Source organism: Wyeomyia smithii, chromosome 3 (assembly GCF_029784165.1).
Source record: "Wyeomyia smithii strain HCP4-BCI-WySm-NY-G18 chromosome 3, ASM2978416v1, whole genome shotgun sequence".
NCBI classification, from domain to species: domain Eukaryota; kingdom Metazoa; phylum Arthropoda; class Insecta; order Diptera; family Culicidae; genus Wyeomyia; species Wyeomyia smithii.
Window position 1 is genome coordinate 262,301,842 of NC_073696.1, and position 17,504 is coordinate 262,319,345.

Below are 17,504 nucleotides of genomic sequence, written 5' to 3' on the forward strand. Positions count from 1 at the left end.
TTGTTTCTTTAGTAGGGCTTTGTATTGGGAAACGTAAAATACACGTGGTGGGATTGATATGCATAGTTATTACCTATTATATTAGGTAATAGTGGGTTTTCAATGGAAAAAAAATCGAAAGACATTAAATTAGACTTTTTTCCTTTATTATAGAGACTTTCAGTCTTCGGACTGGGTCGTCTCTTTAATTAGATTTATTGAAAACAGCATATTACAAGGTTAAACAGGTTAGAAACCCATAAATGCACTAATATGTTTGCAACACGCAAAAGTATTGTAAAACTTCGAATTCATTTTTCTGGTTTGCCTAATTTCAAACATGGGACAACTATAAGGCAGTAAAAAGCTTCGAAGACGCTCAATTAAAGGAATTGCACGATGAGGATCTAGCTGCTAACCGCAGCCACAGCTTGCTTCGGTAGTAGGAGTAAGCCAATTCCAAGCGATTGCATGTAGGGGTGGGCGAAACGGCTCTTTTGCAAGAGCGGCTCTGAACCGCTCACTCATCGTTCCAAACCGACTCATATGAACGGCTAATGGTTCACAATGATTCACGAGTGTTGACAGTTCGTGTTTTCTCGGTATACCTCGGGTTCGCGCGAACCCATTAGTTCTGGTGCGCTCAAAGAACCGTGGCTCTTTTTCGTGAGCCGTTCGTTCTTTCGCTCTTTTCTAAGAACCGGTTCATATGAACGGCTCGTGAGCCGTTCGCCCATCCCTAATTGCATGCTTTGGGAATGATTCAAAAACAAGGAACTTGCGTTGTTTGTGATTTGACGCCGCGGGACGCTGAGCGTTATTTTTGTGTGTGAAAAAGTGCTCCAGCGACAAAAAAGGAAGGCTTTTCTTTATCGCATCGTGACGGGTGATAAAAAATGGATTCATTATAGCAACCCAAAGAAAAGAAAGTCATGGGGACTGCCGAATCATGCTTCTAAGTCGTTGGCTCGGCTGTGTACGTTATATAGTGTATTTGTTGGTTAGGTTAGGTTATGAACAGTTAAAATCAACAAAGAAAGTCACTGGTGAACGGTATTGACTTTAATTGATCCAATTAGGCAGAGTATTGATTGGCCACAATACGAGCAGAGACACGAAAAAGTGATTCTACTGCATGACAATGCACAGTATTATACAGTCAAAGTCGTTATAACTTACAAAAGAAAGTCGTTGGAACTCATAAAAGAAACTACCAAATGAGGAGTCCAACTTCACCCGCTATACTCAGATGTTGCGCCGTCAGATTATAACTTGTTTCGTTTGATGGCACGTGACCTGGCTCTTATGAAGACATCTAAAAATGGCTTGATTCGTGGATAGATTTAAAAGATGAACACTTCTATCGGTAAGGTATTCGAGCTCTACCAGAAAGATGGTACAAAATTGTAGCTACACGCAAAACTTTTCCTTATTACTTTAAAAGCAATAGCGCAAAATTACCTTTTAGGTAACAAATCCATTACTTAAAAAGCAATAAAATTCTTCCCCAGTTAAGTAACAACACATACTGTCATATATTTAGCACGTGTTATGAGAGTACGACTATCTAATAATGGTCGTTTTAACCACATGCAACGTTTTTTCTGTCGAAAAATGCTCCCTTTCCACCTCAAGTCAAAAAAAATCACACACCGTCGCATAAGTTGCACATGTTACAAGTTTTTTCAATCTCCAATTCATCCGGTGGGCGTGTATTAGTTCGCTCGTTGTATGCATACGGAGTAGCGAAAAAATATGACAAGAGCTGCCAAGCAACATTTTCCCCGTCATAGAGTATGCAAACGTTGATGATTTCAAAGACTTGAAATGCGCCTTAAAATGACATCACGATCTGTAAACTGCGTTAGAGAAAAATAAAAACATTCGCTTTCTTGCAAGCTATTTACAGCACATAATCATTGGTTCATGGAAACTCATTTGGACCTGTTTGAATATACAAAACTCGTGCCCATCCAGAACAATATTCGCAACTTCGGCAACTCTGGTCAGACAGTATTACATATTTCCATTTCACGTAAACACTGGGAGACGAAACGAAAGTGTTTCTTATTGGACATTTGAGGTTGACGGTTGAGATTCTGATTATGTGTGGATGAAGGAAGACAAAAATGAACCAGATCGTTGCATCAATACAAATGCAGCGAGTGAAGTCTTGCCAACACATGCATTGCGGTGCTTGGCTGTATGTTCTCTTGCAGAAACACATACAAGCGTGTGGCCGTCATAATTTTTATTACTTTTTGTTTGTTACTTTTTGTGTATAATGCGCAGTCATAAGACACAAAGAGTAACAAAAAATTGCCCAAAAGTAATAAAATATTCCCCGTTTGCGTTGGGTGTAGCGATTGGAAATACTTTAAGTGATTCAAAGCTAACTATTTTTTCAAAATAAAATTGCATTCTTACCGAAAAAAACTCATGGGTTGTAATTGAGGGACGGAAAAATGGCGAGAGTTTTACAATACTTTAACTTTAACTGTTGAGTTCTATCTTTTATTCAAAACAGTCTTTTTTTATGTTCACACAACATTTATTTGACACGGCACAATACAAATTAATGTTTTCCGGAGCCAATTGAATCTAATGCCTTATGGTCTAGAATATCTTATAATCTAAAGCCAAATTCTCTACCCTCGCTGCCGACTACGAGCTGAAACTAAATCTAATACTAAAACTAACATGGTTTTTTTTGTTTCGCTGTTAAATTGGCACCTTGATGCTTTTCAAGTAGCTATAAACATGTAGCATGTATGGCAAGTTTCGCTCAGCGAGAATATCACGAACTGGCACATAGGGCTGTATTCCTCGGGCCCTGAGGGTATCCAAAAGTAGAGATCTGGCGCCGCAGAATTCAGCACACACCCAAACCACATGTTCAATGTCTTGATACCCCAATCCACAAACGCAATGATTACTGCTCGCCAGCCCAATACACAAGAGATGTGCATCCAGCCCGTAGTGGTTGGACATAATCCGAGACATCATGCGAATGAAATCTCGTCCTACATCCAACCCCCGAAACCAAGGTTTGGTGGAAACCTTGGGGATGATGCTGTGTAGCCACCTCCCCAGTTCTCCCTTATCCCACGAGGCCTGCCAGTTGACAAGTGTACTCTGACGTGAAAATTTTAAAAATTCATTGTAGGCAATTGGTCTGTTATAAATATCACCGTTTGTTGCGCCCACCTTAGCCAAAGTGTCCGCTTTCTCATTGCCCGGAATGGAACAATGAGAAGGGACCCACACTAAGGTAATCTGAGAAGATTTTTCGGATAAAGCACTCAGATGTTCCCGTATTTTCCCCAGGAAATACGGAGAGTGCCTTACATCCTTCATCGATCGGAGAGCCTCAATAGAACTGAGACTGTCCGTAAAGATGAAGTAATGGTCCGTGGGCATTGTTTCAATCATCCCTAAGGTATACTGAATTGCAGCCAATTCTGCGACGTGAACAGAAGCAGGATTATCGAGCTTGTAGGAGGCGGTTAAATTATTGTTGAAGATACCGAAGCCAGTGGACCCGTTGAGAAGTGATCCGTCAGTATAAAACGCATTGTCGCAGTTGATGTTTTTATATTTGTTATAAAATATTTTAGGGATCTGCTGCACGCGTAGATGACCCGGGATTCCACGAGTTTGTTCCATCATGGATGTATCGAAAAACTCAGTAGAAACATAAGTATCTAATAAGTTGGAAGGATTTATACTTTGAGACATGTGATTGAAATACACAGTCATGAAACGGGTTTGAGAATTAAGTTCAACTAGCCTATCGAAATTTTCAATTATCAAGGGGTTCAAAACCTCACATTTGATGAGAATACGAGTAGTCAGATCCCAAAAGCGGTCTTTTAATGGGAGAACGCCCGCCAAAACTTCCAAACTCATCGTATGGGTCGAATGCATGCAACCTAAGGCAATACGCAAACAACGATACTGCAATCGTTCCAGCTTGATTAAATGGGTGTTTGCAGCGGAGCGGAAGCAGAAACATCCGTACTCAAGCACCGACAATCTCGTTGTTTGGTAAAGCCTTATGAGGTCTCCTGGGTGGGCGACCCACCATGATCCAGTAATTTTCCGGAGAAAATTCACTCTTTGTTGACATTTTTTCATCAAATACCGAACGTGACATCCCCAGGTGTCTTTCGAATCGAACCAGACACCAAGATATTTAGATACCAAAACCTGAGAAATCGTTTCACCCATTAACTGTAAGTGGAGCTGAGCAGGCTCACGCTTCCTAGAAAAAACCACTGTCTCAGTCTTCTCCGGAGAGAATTCGATACCTAGCTGTAAAGCCCAAGCAGACAAATTGTCCAAGGTATCTTGCAATGGTCCTTGAAAATCGGCAGCTTTGGCTCCTGTAACAGAGACCACGCTGTCGTCTGCAAGTTGTCTTATCGTGCATAAATTTGCAAGACATGCGTCAATGTGATTCACATAAAAATTGTAAAGAAGGGGGCTTAAGCTTGAGCCCTGGGGAAGACCCATGTAGCTAATACGAAAAGTTGCCAAATCGCCATGCGTAAAATGCATATGCTTTTCGGACAACAAATTATGCAAAAAAATGTTCAAAATTGGTGAAAATCCTTGTCGGTGAAGTTTGCCCGAAAGAATGTCAATAGAAACGGAATCAAAAGCCCCCTTAATGTCCAAGAACACAGATGCCATTTGTTCTTTGCGAGCATAGGCTAGCTGAATATCTGTAGAAAGTAACGCAAGACAGTCATTCGTTCCTTTGGCACGGCGGAAGCCAAATTGAGTATCTGATAGTAGACCGTTTGATTCGACCCAATGGTCTAAACGACGGAGTATCGTTTCTCCATCAATTTCCGGATACAGGATAGCATTGCAATCGGCCTATAAGAGTTGTGATCAGAAGCTGGTTTTTCCGGTTTTTGGATGGCGATCACCTTCACTTGCCTCCAATCCTGCGGTACAATGTTTTGCTCCAGGAACTTATTGAACAAGTTCAACAAGCGCCTCTTGGCATTGCCTGGTAGATTCTTCAACAAGTTGAATTTGATTCTATCTAACCCAGGCGCGTTATTGTTACAGGACAGGAGGGCAACTGAAAATTCTGCCATCGTAAAAGGTGATTCTATCGCATCGTGGCCCGGAGACGTATCGCGAACAAAGTTTTGCGAGGAACAGTGTCCGGACATACTTTCCTGGCAAAATCAAATATCCACCGACTTGAAGACTCCTCGCTTTCGTTGACCGTTATACGATTTCGCATTCTTCGGGCTGTGTTCCAAAGAGTGCTCATCGATGTCTCCCTCGACGTTTTGTTTACGAACCGGCGCCAATATCCACGTGTCTTTGCTCGGACCAAGCTTTTGAACTTGGTCTCAAGCTCCAAATACCGCTTAAAGTCGTCGGGTTGACCTTTCACCCAAAAGAAGGCCTTAAACGCGTCGGACTTTTCCGTGTAGACATCGGAGCACTCTTTGTCCCACCACGGAGTGGGAGGCCGTTCTTTGATCGTCACGCCGGGATATTTCTTCGTTTGGGCTTGCAACGCGGCGTCGAGAATCAAGCCCGCGAGGAGGTTGTATTCTTCAAGTGGTGGGTGATGTTGAATCGACTCGACAGCTTCTGATATCATTTCCTCGTATAATTTCCAATCGATATTCTGTGTGAGGTCATACGGAATATCAACTGATCGCGTGCGAGTTGAACCATTATCAATTGAAATTTGAATAGGCAAATGATCGCTACCGTGGGGATCGAGGACTAACTTCCATATGCAATCCAACCGTAGCGATGTTGAACATAAAGATAAATCTAAAGCACTGGGGCGCGCTGGAGGTTTCGGAACGCGTGTCATATCCCCGTTGTTTAATATTGTCATGTCGAAGTCGTCGCAGAGGTTATGGATCAAAGAGGAACGGTTATCATTAGAAGGGGAACCCCAAGCCACGCCGTGAGAGTTAAAATCTCCCAAAATCAAACGTGGCGAGGGAAGAAGTTCTATTAAATCAAAGAGCAGCCGTTGCCCAACCTGTGCTCTGGGAGGAATATAAATTGAGGCAATACAAAGCTCTTTACCTTGTATTGTCATTTGACATGCGACTGCTTCGACGCCTGGGACCGTGGGGAGGTTAATACGATAGAAGGAATAGCACTTCTTAATCCCTAGAAGTACTCCTCCGTAAGGGGTGTCTCGGTCGAGGCGAATTATATTAAAATCATGGAAGCTAAGATCTACATTTGAAGTGAGCCAAATTTCACAGAGGGAAAATGCATCGCTTTTATGCTTATTAATCAAAACTTTAAATGAATCAATTTTGGGGATGATACTTCTACAATTCCACTGTAAAATAGAGATAGAATCCTTCATCTCAGCCGATGAATTAGCCATCGAAGGATACGATCGCTGCAAGGAGGGGTCATTTAGCAGTCAACTGGTTCAAAAACGTTTCAACTGTTGGTAGAAATGCCAGCAGAAGACTTTTAAGAGGATCAGTTATGTTGAAATTTTCAAAAATCCAGTCCACAATATCTGAAAACTTCAGCAGTCCAGATTCTGGCTGAACCTTGGACGAAAAAGAAGGAACAGTTGGGTTTTTTGATGTTCCTGGAAGTGCCGGAAACTCCTTACTTGAATTCAGTTTTGCCAATCCCGGAGGAGTTTGCTTCGGATTTTCTACAGCACTTTTTTGTTTCTTAGTATCAGTCACTTCGTTTCAACTGTTGGTAGAAATGCCAGCAGAAGACTTTTAAGAGGATCAGTTATGTTGAAATTTTCAAAAATCCAGTCCACAATATCTGAAAACTTCAGCAGTCCAGATTCTGGCTGAACCTTGGACGAAAAAGAAGGAACAGTTGGGTTTTTTGATGTTCCTGGAAGTGCCGGAAACTCCTTACTTGAATTCAGTTTTGCCAATCCCGGAGGAGTTTGCTTCGGATTTTCTACAGCACTTTTTTGTTCCTTAGTGCGCTTAGAGCGCTCTTTCAGAGACCGCTTGATCTTGTCTTGGCGCTGTTTGTACGCGGGACCTGCAGACAGCTCATGCGGAGTCTGCCCACAATAAAGGCACTTTTCAGCACCCTTATTACAGGCGTCATCCGCATGTTGCTCTCCGCACTTGCCACAACGTGCTTTATTGCCACAGTGGGAGGCCGTATGGCCCAACTGTTTGCACTTGAGGCAATTCATTACCCGCGGTACGAACAAGTGCACGGGCAGACGCACCTTGTTCACGAGCACATAGCTCGGCAGAGCAGACCCGGCGAAAGTCACGCGAAAAGAGTCTGAAGGGGTGTAAGTTTTTACACCCTTGTCGAGCGATACTGAATGTAATTGCTTACATTCAAGTATCTTGGCAGGTTCAAGGCTAGAATCCTTGAAAAGGCCTTTTCCAGCCTTCAACAGGTCCTCGACAGTCAGACTCGATTCGCTGACCACTACGCGAGCTGAAATGTACACGTGGTACTCCCGCGTGAAGAGCTCACAAGCAGCAATCTCGTTTGCTTGCTTGAGGTCGGACACCAAAACACGCAGCTTATTCGGGCGTACTTTGGTAATTTCAGTCACGGCTGTAAACCGTGCCAGATCTTTACATATTTGCATTGTGTTCAATGCTTTCACTTTCGGCCGGAAAAATACAGCCCCAATACCAGCTTTGCCCTCCGGATACTGCTTAAGCCGATGGGTAGCTTCCTGCGGGGTTCCATTCTTAACCCTTGGAACTTTGTATCCGGGAGGGCTAGGCGGTAGAACGAGCGGGTTTTCATCCCCGCGTTCGTCGTCCATGTTGGACGCGTAAGCCACACACGCAAAATGCCAATCAACAAATAATATTGTAGAAAAAAACCAAGAGAAAAAAAACTACTTATCTTCTGCAGCCGCTCTCCACCGCAATCAGCGCACGGGCGATGCCAATCTCCAGTCCTTCACACAAGAGTCCGCTAGCAAAAGCTGCAGCCGCTCCAGTCACACAGCAGCACCAGTACAGCCAAACAGCAGTACGCCGGGTACTGGATCTCTCGCAGTAGCGACACAACGTACAGTCTGTGGCGTACTGTAGCAATAGGCGATGATGCGTTCCTTTGTCTTCAATAGACGACGGCAACGAGCAGCAGTGCACACGCAATACAATGCACGGTGACCTTGAAGGCGATTAACTGGTCGGCACTATCGAGATCGAAATGAAATTGCGACCGAACACGACGAGAGCACAACTCGGAATGAAAACAGTCTTTTGTTGTAACATACCCAGATTTCCACTCTAAAGGGTTTTTCGATCAAAAAACGTTTACACTTGGAGTTCTCATACCTTTACTTCAGAAAGTTCATGAATAATCCAAAGCAATTCAAAACTACAATTTTGAGAATGGAGTAGATCAATAATGCAGCCCTTCGACATTGGCTTCGCGGTTCTGAACATTGTCTAGACATAGGTCGCATGCAATTAGTGCACCAGAAATAGAAACAATCAAGGTTGTTATATAAAACCAAGCTATTCTGGCATCAGGAAGCGCCACTCGGAATGATCATGCAAAAATTGCATAACAAAAACCTACAGCACGGCTGACGTTGTTCTATAATACCTATGTGCCTATTTTTACCATCGTTTGGATCGGCGCGGAAATGGCTCATCTGCCAGCTGACTGACCGATGCTGTGGTGAAGATGTTCGAACATTCGAGGCTGCAAGAGCATCAGTCGAGGCGTACTCCCGCTGTGCAAAGCCACCGATCCTCAGAAGTCATCGGTCTCCGCATAATGATCTACGAGGTGGCATTACTGAAATTCAATCTACTTTACAGCTTGGTTGATGCTGTCGACTCGTCACGTCACGAAAACATGAATGGAAGCTGAATTGGTTTAAAGCCACAGCAACGAGCAGCAACATTGTCGTGCCATTGCACTGCAACGCTAGAAACAAACGTGACCTTAATTGATCTTCCTCTTCTTCTCGCGATCAGACTGGCTGGTTCGTGATCATGTAATGTTAGTTATTGTATCTGAATTACCACCGTTCAAATACACTTTCTCATGAAACGGATTCAATCGATGTCATTAAACTTCAGTACAGTGCTGCAAAGAGATAAGCAAAAGTCATTAACATGGCTGGAAAAAGTGCACCATAATAACGAAATTTGTTAAATCTTAACAATCTTCTGAGGAACAATCTGCACTTTTATCAAAAGCTCCATGGTATATTTTTTCAGCACGCTGATTGAATACTTGCCTAACCATTTTAGGTCAGAAGCGTGCCATTATTTATTACTCACCTGGGGCCCTGTTTCGATGCACCCTTTAGCGTAACAAATTCGTCTAACCAATAGTAAACGGCCACAGAACCAAAGAAAAATTCCTTTCATTATCTTGTAACGGTTCATCAACAGTTAATTCCAACGGAGGGTTACTGTCAAACCGATGTCCAAATAGTGGGTTGGAGCAATCGATTTGTTTTGCCCGCGGTTCGTCGTTTGTTGCCAGTTCGTCAAATTAATTAGATGACATTTTTCAATTGCATTGCGCGTGTGTCTGTCGACCTCTTGGGCTTCGCGATGTCTACTGGCGGCGCTACTGCTTGGGAAAAGGGAGCGTCTGAAGAGCCCCCGATGCGTACAATCCCATAGGGCCCAATAGGTCATCTTGCACCACGACGCAACGCAACGGTCGCAATATTAATGTAACGAGCATCAAGCCTGTACTACTCATCAAAGCGGTAATGATCCATTCACCGCAATGTTGTCTTACTTCTTCTCAAGATGAGTTTGTCGAGAAATGATTGTTGCTACCAATGTGATATAATCTTCGGCTAGGCGCAAATGCTTGGAATCCCCAGTGAATTTTGATCCTGTCCGAGCGGGTTGCGGGTACCAGTTGCATGGTAGAGAAAAAAAAGAGAGCGTGGCAACGGCCAGTCGCGGCTGCATTGTGTTGAACATTGTTCAATCGTCTCGACCCAAACAAATCTGCAATTGGATTCAGATAAAAAAAACTAGCATGAACATCAGTTCGTCTGATTTAATAGCACTGACTTGACCTTGCTTTTTCTGCAAACGATCGTAATGGTTCACTATATCTACAACACTACGATCAAAAAGATCTGATGAAATGTTACAAAATTGTGACTCCTGCTGATATACGTATGATACCAACGAGTAAAATGTATTAAACTTGCGAGTTATTGTTCATCAGTAGACATTAGCATAAAGTATGCGAAGCGACACAAAGTTGTAGATTATTAGATATTTGTGTGTTTTATTTCAAAGAATTACAGTTACTAAAATAAAAAACTGTGTTGGATAATCGACTTTTTTCGGGGTAGACATAAAAATAAAGAAGCTAATATTTTCGAGTGCTTCGATAGATTTAAATTTCAGTAGAGTACAAACCTAATTTAATAATTTATTATTTCATAATAATCTTCTTGTTGCAGACTTTCTGTCTGTTTCTCACCGAAAAAGGCAAGTATCGGTGCACGAACCTCCGGCATAGACACACCGAAAGTAACGATGGTGGTAAAACATGTCCATGATTTGATGTAATTGGTGCAAATTAACGAAATAAGCGGATCTATGGAATGGTTCCCACCGCTTGTAATAATCCATTTTTTCAAGCAATTTGGCTCTAATCAAAGCTATTTAATTGGAACTAATCTTAATACGATACTAATATCCGAACGGTTTTATCCAATTGATATAAATTAAAGGTGAGCAGAATGATTTTAATCCTTTAAACTCCCATTGAAATATTGTTGGTTTTTATTCTTACCGTAGAGCTAAATAGAGACTACCTGCTGATGAGGAGTGTATCGAAAAGCATTAGAAATGCAATTATTTGATATTTTAATACACACAGAGATGAGCGAATTTTTCTGTGTTTTCACAGAAGGTCTTGTTTACATTGCAAGAGTACCTATAGGGTTATTTCAAAAATCTTGTGGATCGAGTGGAAATCGGGATTAAAAAGTTTTGCGTATGTGATGCACCAAAAAGGGAGTACCATTTGATTAAGTCGACTCAAATGCACTAGCGAGGCCTTAGTTTTACAATCAATGGTTGGAGAGAATATACCAAAAACGGAGACGCCTGTTGCGATACGAAAGTTTGGGTAAATGTTTTGGCCTTGGAAAACTATTCGTATATATGGTTAATGATATTGGTCTTTCTTTGCAAAAGGAACAATAACTTAGATTACTGCATGAAAAACAGGTTGCTTCCATTGTACAGTACAGAAAGTATAAGCTTCCTGCTCTGTTCTGACTAATGTCTCAGAAATGCGAGAAACTTCGAGATCTGGTGTTGTCTCGAAATTTGTTTGCCAAAAGTCGTGCTTCTAGGAGAGTCCTTGAGCTCAGAAACTCTCTATTTTCCAGATAGTCGATTAAAAAAATAGAGATCACTCCACATTCGGCATGGAAAATATTTTTCGATATCTAAAATTTCATGCCTTTTACTGCTCTTAGGCACGATTTCCGGAAGTCTGAGTGCAAAAGCTAAGTAATATTTTAGAGTTTTGCTAGAAACTTGTAACACATAAGTCCGTGTACCTGCGAAGATTTTATTAAACATTTTTTATTCATACCTAATCTACTCAAACCCCGGAGAACGTCTGTTTGTCTGTGGGAATATAATTTTATGACTATACCTAGTTTTGGGGTAGAGACTACAGCACGCTTGAGCTGGAATTTTGCATGGAAACTTTTTTCGAGAAGACACATCTCCTGAGATTTCCATTAAACGAAATTTCAGAAGTCGATTTGTATTGTCCACTATTTATGTCATACAATAAATTTGTTTTCGAATTGACTTAACTACGAAACGGTTTATTAAACGAAGACGAAGATTGGGAATTATAATATTCGGCTCGAATTTCGTTTCTTTGTTGCTTGAACAATAAGGCATATAACAACCCCTCTTAAAATGTTTCCCGCTAGATGGCAGTAGTGATATTTGGTTTTAGGACTTTTAGGTTGGCCTGGGTCGATGAAAAAAAAAATCGTATGAAGAAATCAGTCGTTTCTCAGAAAAGTTGAGTGATGAAGACTTTTCAGTTGGTAGTTACAGTACAAAATATACATGGGTCGAAAACGACCCGCCAACGTAAGATTAGTCGTTTTTTTCGACGTAGGTCTACGGTTAAACAGCACGTGCATTGTACGGTAAGGGGTGTCGCTGATGATAGCAGAAAAAACAGAAATTGTCACAAAATGTGTGACAATTGTTTGATATAATGTTCAACATTATTGCTTTACTGCTTAGTGGTGAAAATAGATGGAAAGTTCCAATGTCAAGCTTTTCCATACATTTCCCTCGCTATTGTCTTGCTTCCTGAGCATAACAATAACATGGACGGAATAAATTGCACTGTCTACATATCCTGACTCAACAAAGTATTTTGTTTCGTTTCTCTTTCTCGAGACTGTGTGGCCACTCCTTTAACGCAAAAATCTATGCTCGATGCGAAAGACTGCGTGTAGAAAATTCAGCTTCATTCTTGTTCGTCACACGGTAGCGAGTGGAGTATGGCTGCTAGAGGTACGCGGCATTAGGAAACGAGAGCTGCGTATGGGTCAATTTTCAGGCACTGCGGAACACCTTATCTTTATTTTGCATACGACAGCGACAGGTACCATCGTATGCTGCAGGATATTTAGCTGGCAAAACTATCTGAGGGCAGAGCGAAGTAATTTATTATGTGCGGCCAAGCAAAATATTCGATACTACCGGTCGGTGGTGCGATCATCAGCATTCTATAGCACACATTTCTATTTGAAAATTATGGAATCAGTTCTTTTCTGAACTATGAATGCTTGAAGATAAGAGCTATGACAACTTTCACAACTACCAACGTTATTGTAATAACGACCAGGGCACCAAAGATAAATATTAATCGCAGCAAGATATAACCCTCATTTTAAGAAATTTCACTGCTAAATTGGGTGATTTTCCGGTTCAATTGTTTCTTTGTACCCAGTCGAACACCATTATCGGTCCAATATCGATAACGCAGATTAGTTAATCTAGAACCAGGGTAATTTTTGCATCAAAAAAGTACAAATTATCATTTGGTGCTCATAACAATTATTCAGTAGTATTAAAGGTGTTGTGTTTCGTTTCTATTTCTCGAATCTGCGTCGCTTCGCCTTCATTGCAAAATCTATGCTCAACTCGATACAAAATATTGCGTGTAGAAAATTCAACTTCATTCTTGTTCTTAACACGATAGCAAGTGGAGCCCTTATAGACCATCGCACGATGACGTCACGCATCTGAGTTTGACAGATGCTGGTAATTTTGTTTACCTTCGGGCGATGCAGTTTAGTTCTCAACTATAGCAGATCATTTCAATTGTGATCAAAATGTCGTTTAAATGTTGTGGGTGAGGTGCCAGTACACTAAGAACAATTACAAAATTGAGCAGGATTGAACAAAGTTACCACTAACTGTCAGAAAAGTGAGATACTTGTATTAGGTACACGTGTATAACATGCGTAGTGAAATATGTTAAACAAGTGTTAAAACCAATATTTATATTTGTCCTACGTCACCATTTCATACAGGGCTGTATACCTTGTAGTATTTTCAATCAAAATCTCCTTCTGAAGTAAATATTGGCTATGCCACTGCACAATGGTCCAGAAACCGAATTTAGGGAAAAATTTGGATATAGAGTTTGATAGCAATATTTTTGAGAAAAACTTTCTTCTACTAAGTTTTACCTAGAATAAAGCGTCTATTGGAAAAAATAAAAAAAATTAGAGTGACCCAAATTTTCGATTAAATCAAGTATCTAACTTTTTTATTTTGTAGATAGAAGAAAAAGTTGTTCTATAATATTTTATAATCGTTAGTTTTAAGCAAATTTACAGAAAAAAGTTTTACCCTATCTTTGAAAATAACCAATTTAAATTGAAAAAAAAAATACATTTTTTGCTTTAAATCTTTTATTTAAATTTTCACATTAAAGTTGTATCTGAACGACTTTTAGGACTAATCAAGAGAAACAGTTTGCAATGCTGACATTGTGAGTATCTCAGTTGTACTCAAAGTTATCAATAGTTTTCATCAAAAATTTTTAAATATACGTTATTTTTATATTTGAGTAAAACTGATTCAAAAGTTATGAATTTTTGAAAATAAAATACAACACAGCCGTTTTTTTATGGTCACCCTGTTTCGGAACTGGTCCGTCAAAGTCCTTAAATTGTCATCAAAATTGCGGGGATTAATCTTCGTCGAAAATAATCAAACCCGTGTTTTTTCGTTGGGTCGTTAGGGCGACCAGCTCGCAAAAAGCACCACCGTGGAATCTGATATATCAGATGCAAAAAATATAATATGAGACTATTGCTGCCCCTCATAGCAAGCCCGTTCCATTTACATTTTTATCAATTTTGACTTTATTAGTGGAATCACCACTTTTTCACATCTATATTCGAAGGAACACATAATTTTGAATACTTTGTTCTGAGAAACGATGGAAAAGAATAGCAAGTCGGTTTGTCTCATAGCAGAAATGATCGCAAGTCGGTCTCATAGAAAAAATTATTACAAGTCAGTCCCACAGTCAAAAATAATTATGACACATATGTGATGTTTAACATAGTTCATGGTCTTCAGGTTTAGAATTTGATGCACCAGTTGACTAACATTTTTTCACAACGTAGTAAGAATGAGTAGTAAAAGGGTTTTTCTCATATCCACTGTGAAGCAGAAAATTCTGAAACTTACTACACTAAATGGAGGCGCAACTTATTGCTTTCAAAGTGAAATAGCAGCTAAACTAAGAGAGTTAGATGCTTGATGTAAAAGAACAACTTGTAGAGTGGACTTCAATGTTTAATTTAGCTAACAACAAAACTCATGTTTATCACACATTTCAGAGAGAAAATTGCAGTTTAGTTCTCAAAAAACATTTGATTTCACTTTGTTCCTTTCTAAGTGCTACTTATACTCTCTAATTCGACGTTTTTGAGACACTATTGAAACGAAAGCTAGCTATCACACATCTTATGCTACAGCTCGTTACAGACAAACATAACCGAAAACTGTAGTTAAATTTTGGCCATATGCGTAAAAGATTTTTTTTTTCATCAAAAAGGGGCCTCTATCACCCCTTGAAGGATTTTAAGTGAGCTCCCCAACATTCTGTATACACTAAGGTCGCTTTTTACGCGGTTTTTTTACGCGTTTCAAAGCGATTTTAGTGTACCTTGCAGTTATTCCTGATGTAATTGCAGTCAAACGTAGAGAAAAATTTTTATCAGTGTATATTGGTTGGTCAACTCGTTTGTATTTAATTTTTCAAATTTTCAAAAGTTCAAATTTTTAATTTTTTTTTTAAATTTTTTTCCTGTTTTTCATTTTTTTTTGAATTTTTTAAAAATTCCCAAAGCTTTCAATTTTTTTAATTTTATCCCCTTCCCATCAAGCGTTACGTATTTTATGGTTGTTCTCTTACGACATATTAGCTCTAGATGAGTTATGTGTGAAATTCAAAAAAAAATTATCTACATATAATCGAGTTTAAAACTAATAATCGAATCATATAAGTCTTGAAGCCTGCCATAAGTCTTGAAGTTGATTGTTCTGTGATCTAATGGTAAATATTGGATTTATTCTTCAGTAACGAAGCGAATCAGAGTTTGATCCGTGCCTTAAAGCAGTCAATTTTTCATTTTTTTGCCCGATGAAAAAAATGCAAACTAGTTCAGGAAATTTTCGATACCGAAAAAAACATTTTTTTTATGCCGAATGTCTTAGAAATGCAGAACACGTCAAGATCTGGTGTTATCTAAAAAAACGGGAAAAAACGACTTTCTGGGACTTAGACATTTTTGAGCTGGGAAACAATCCCATTTCACTTGTCCTATTCTCAATTTCACTTCACTGTCAATCTCACTCCACGGAGGTGATTTTTGGTGCTTATTACGGGAGTCACTTCAGGGTGAAATCAGAGTGAAGTGAACAAAATCCTATTACGGGACTTACGTAAGTGAGAAAAACGTCGCAAAGTGACATCTGCCGCGGAATCTGGGTTATTATGAGTGTCATATCAGTGAAGTGAGAACGGAAAAAGCGACGTTTCGCGTGGAATTATTTCACGACCATTTTGAACGGTGAAATGATTCCACGAAGATGCCATAAGTCTTAAAGTTGATTGATTTGTGATCTAATGGTAAATATTGGATTTTTTTTTCAGTAACGAAACGAATCAGAATTTGTTCCGTGCCTTAAAGCGGTCAAATTGGTGCTTATTACGGGAGTCACTTCACGGTGAAATATATTTCACTCTCGCGCTCACTTAACTTTTTTAGACCTTTTTTTTAGAAATTTTTGAGCTGGAAAACTCGCTTATTTCACTTGTCCTGTTCTCATGTTCACTTCACTGGCATTCTCACTTCACGGAGGTGATTTTTGTCACCTCACTTAAGGTGGAATCGGGAATAGGTCTAAAAAAATGAGGTGAGCGTGAGAGTGAAATATATTTCACCGTGAAGTGACTCCCGTAATAAGCACCATAATAACCCAGATTCCGCGGCAGATGTCACTTTGCGACGTTTTTCTCACTTACGTGAGTCCCGTAATAGGACTTTATTCACTTCACTCTGATTTCACCGTGAAGTGACTCCCGTAATAAGCACCATTATCATTTTTTGCCCGATTAAAAAATTGCAACTAGTTTGCAGGAAATTTTCGATACCGAAAAAAACATTTTTTCTGATGCCGAATGTTTTAGAAATGCAGAACACGTCAATATCTGGTGTTATCTAAAAGAACGGAAAAAACGACTCTCTGGGACTTAGAGATTTTTGAGCTGGAAAACAATCTCATTTCACTTGTCCTATTCTCAATTTCACTTCACCGTCAATCTCACTCCACGGAGGTGATTTTTGTCACCTCACTTGAGGTGGAATCGGGAATAGGTCTATAAAAGTGAAGTGAGCGTGAGAGTGAAACATGTTTCACCGTGAAGTGACTCCCGTAATAAGCACCTTTGTCCCCTCACTTGAGGTGGAATCGGGAATAGGTCTAAAAAAGCGAAGTGAGCTTGAGAGTGAAATATATTTCACCGTGAAGTGACTCCCGTAATAAGCACCTTTAAATTTCAAATACAGTATTAATGCGCTTGAAATGGAAAACCAACATTGCAACGTTACTATTAATTTAGAAAAATGTTACGTACATTTTGATAACCTTGGAATGTGCATAATTAATAACAATCGCAACGTAACAATTACATTACCAAAAGGATATATCGTTACATTACTAGTAAAGCATTTTTGTTACATTACATGTACGTTAGATACTGGTGTTTATTACGGGAGTCACTTCACGGTGAAATCAGAGTGAAGTGAACAAAATCCTATTACGGGACTCACGTAAGTGAGAAAAACGTCTCGAAGTGACATCTGCCGTGGATCTGGGTATTATGAGTGTCATATCAGTGAAGTGAGAACGGAAAAAGCGACGTTTCGCGTGTTCTGCATTTCTAAAACATTAGGCATTAAAAAAAAAATGTATTTTTCGGTATCG